The sequence below is a fragment of the Rhea americana genome, unplaced genomic scaffold (genome assembly GCF_003343005.1).
Source record: "Rhea americana isolate MKP2758 unplaced genomic scaffold, rheAme1 scaffold_14, whole genome shotgun sequence".
Taxonomy (NCBI): domain Eukaryota; kingdom Metazoa; phylum Chordata; class Aves; order Rheiformes; family Rheidae; genus Rhea; species Rhea americana.
The window spans coordinates 800,491-804,164 of record NW_028185483.1 but is presented as its reverse complement, the minus strand read 5'-3'; the positions used below and the strand labels follow the sequence as shown (position 1 = coordinate 804,164).

Here is a 3,674-nt window from a genome sequence, read left to right as displayed (position 1 = left end):
TGTTTTGACTTTTAAAATGTGTCTTATAACCATAACAGCCTCTAATGTCCAGCTGGTGTAAATCAGCTGCGTTCAGTGCAACTGCATAAATTTACAAGAGGTAATGATGTGGCCCAATGAAGGCATGGCTAAGAAGGCAGCTTTGAAGTTGCCAAATCTAAATTTTATAGAAATTAGTCTAGATTTGCCCCCACAGGAAGAGCTAAGATTTTAATCCTGTGCTGAGATTCAGTTAATCTGTGATTGTCTTTGCAGTGTGGTTTTACCTCAAGGGTCAGTCTGGCTCATAGCGTGCACGTAGTAGCGTCTTGTCCTCCAGTTTACTAATTTAACAGCATACTTGAAAGTTCATAAATTAAACTGCACTGCTCAGCACTCTATTGTGCTTCTGGTAATTAATCAGATATGGCTCTAATTACTGACTTTCAGCAGAACTTAATGGTGGTCATCTGTAACGTCATCTATTATTGACGTATTTTAGGAATATAAGTAACAAAAAGAACTTGCAGGAATTTTCTAATGAAAATTATAATGATTTTTTCCATCATAACCCTTTTTTTTATATAGCTCAATTGTGACTGGCTCATTTGAAGGCATCTGCCCTCAAATGTATGGCTGCATAATGTACCATATTGTTGGACACTTTATATAAAACTACAGACAGTATCACTGTGAGGTCACTGGCACTTAATAAGAACACACATACTTGGCCAGGGATGTCAGTGCACATGCCCAGGGTGGAGCAAACAGAACCGTAATTCAGAAGTGCTCAACAAAAGGAGCCATGCATAAGGACTGCACAAAATGCAAACCTGTTACTACAACATATCTCATTCAAATCTTATCCCTTTTGTCATTTGAAACAATCCTTACAGTGTTCCAAAGCAGCAAACCTTGGCATTCTCTCATCCGAGCTGTGCTTCTCTTGCTTCTGTTGTTTATGAATGTTGAAGAGAGAGAGCAAAGATGAGTAAGGTATATTATCTTTAACTGATGAAAAGTACAACAAAAGGCAGTGTCCAGCAGAGAAAAACTGAACTGGCAGAAGATACATTTACAGAATTTATTGATTTTTGGTTTTGCCAAAATCAAGTGTGCTTGTTTCTTTTTAAAAACAGAATTAGCTTTAAAAAATTGAGGTCAGTTGTTAAACTCTCAAATGAATATTCAGTTCTCATTAGTACTGCGTGATAATATGGATGTTAAATGACTTGCTCTCAAGGTTTCATCCAAATGCTGTGGAACTACTTTAAAGGAAAGGGCGTGTTCTTGCTATAGAACTGTCATGAGGAATTTTCAGAAATATCAGTCACATCCATCAAAAATGTTCTTAAAGCTCAACCTTGTATCTGTATCTATTACTTAAACTTTTCTAACTAATGTACTGTAAGTATTTTCTTTAGAATTCTGAAATACAGATTTCTTTTTCCTAATGGGATTTCAGGTGCACTGACTTTGATTTGATGCTATGAGGGACACACAGAGATGCTATCAATGCTGCAAACCCTTAACAGGGGAGCAGAAAACCATCTTGCAATTATTAAGCAAGGCAGCAGCAAATCATTTAGTCATATGAAGGTGGTTATTTGAGGCAGGGGAGAATCTCATTACAAATGTAACTTTTCTCTTAATGATTGTCTGCCACTTTTCTCAAGCAACAGAGGAGACCTGAAACTAGGTTGACAGGTAATAAGTTCCCAATCAGTGTAAAATGTTACCATACAACTTAATATCTGTGCCTCTTGAATAAAAGAGTTTATGTGCCAGCCACAGTGATACAAAGAATTGTGGGGGTTTTGCTTCTTTCAGCACCAACATTTAAAAGTTTATTGATTAGTACTAAAGAAAGAGAGATAAGGTAATAGAAGTAATTTTTTTCTATAATAAATTAGATTATTTTTTAAATATAAGAATACCACTTTATAAACTGAGTAAGGGATTACCAAGAAAATGATGTGAAACAAAGGGTTGCATCACCTTTTGTTGGAAGATCTGATAGCATTCCTTCTCTTTTGCTAATGCCTTATCAATGACTAAATGTACTAAGAAGGTACACAGTGCTGTTGGGTAAGACAGAAAAGTCAGATCCTAAAATTACATGTATAATAATACATTGTTCACTGTAATAGACATAGTACATTTATTTAAAATTGGGGTAATATCAGTATTGGAATGTTTTCAAAATAAATAGTGCCAGTTTTATCTTTCCGCAGAGTTTCAGTCTTTTCCTCTCTTAATTTCTGGTAGGTTGAACATTCTGTTGCAAGAATGATTGTAAGCACAAAACTAATTCTTATATACAAGTAATCATCCTCAAAGGGTTCTTGAGATGATCATTTAATGATTATGAAGCATTTAAATGTACAGTAGTTCATACACGAAAGCATTAGTTTGTCACAGTAATTTGCATTAAGAGAAGACATGAAGGAGGCACCTACAAATCGGGTCATTCCAGTTTAGGAAGCTGTGAAACCAGGCCAGACCTCTGAAGCAGAGGTCTCTCTGAATTCAAGAACGGCTGAATAATTGCTGCTTCTGTTGACATTGATAACATCATTGCAAGACCCTAAAAGTCAGTTACCAAAGAAGTCTTGAGAGAAAATTTGCTCTTTTGGTTGCAGCACTTTTCCAGATGTCACACACTGCCCTTTCCTCCCCTCCCAATCCATGTGGGTTGTGCACTTCCCATAGCTCTCCTTTCCCGTTAGAGGTCAAAACACATACTTGACTGGCTTGGAATTTCTTCTTAAACCCTTGCAACAAAACTGTATTAATGGTTGAATTACCTGTGCACAACTTCCACAAAGGACTTCATATTTCCGCAAGAGCTGGGAGCAGCAATAGGAAGGGACACTTGTATGTTTTACAGGACAGCATTAATGGAATATTTATTATATAGAGACAATTGCTAGGGAACAAATTCATCAAAGATTATTTAATCCCCTAAGTAGATGCAAACCCATGTAGCAGCTAATAGGTGCAAACTGGTGTTAGCACAGTTAAAATAATGCAAGCTTGTACTAACCTACTGCTACTTTCTTGGTCTGAAGGCCATTTGTCAAGGGAGACAACTTAATGAAGTATTCAGAACTTGTTAAATGGCTTACTTTTATGGAACACGTGAAATAGAAACATCTTCCCCTGGCACAGTCTGCACACTCAGTATGTGCCTGATAACTAGCACAGTCACCTACTTGTTTGTAGTTTGTATTCAGTTGATGCAAGTAGTTAAGGACAACCTGCTTCATAAATGCATATGTAATCTACCTATATTTTGTATGTGTTGAATGTTTGCCGTTTGTAACTTAGGAACTGTGGAACGCCACAGCACTTAAAGGAGCACTGAGCTCTGGAGAGCAAGACAAGAGCTGCATTGCCACTGATTTCTCAGTGTGGAGGGCTCCAAGAATGGGAATCAACACTGATGAGCTCAGTTACCGTAAATCCAAGAATATGTTGTTTTATGCTGGGGTGTCACCATTAGGACTGCTTATCTTACTGCTAAATCAGGGCTGGTCTGGAGTGTTTATTCTGCTTTCACTCAAGGCATTTTAGGCACATAAGGCATTTTAGGTTTACTAGCATGAGGCTAGATTCAAATGGCAAGACTGCTGTGGGGAGGGAGGAATGTCTTCCCCCTCTGGCATGAAGCATACATTGGTAGCTATAGGGGA

General features: G+C 37.5%; 1 protein-coding gene across 5 annotated transcripts in view; it reads left to right on the top strand.

Moving 5' to 3' along the window:
* The window catches only part of NMNAT3 (nicotinamide nucleotide adenylyltransferase 3), a 27,879-nt gene that overhangs the window by 4,701 nt on the left and 19,504 nt on the right, over positions 1 to 3,674 (top strand). The gene's annotated exons all lie outside the window — the stretch shown is intronic.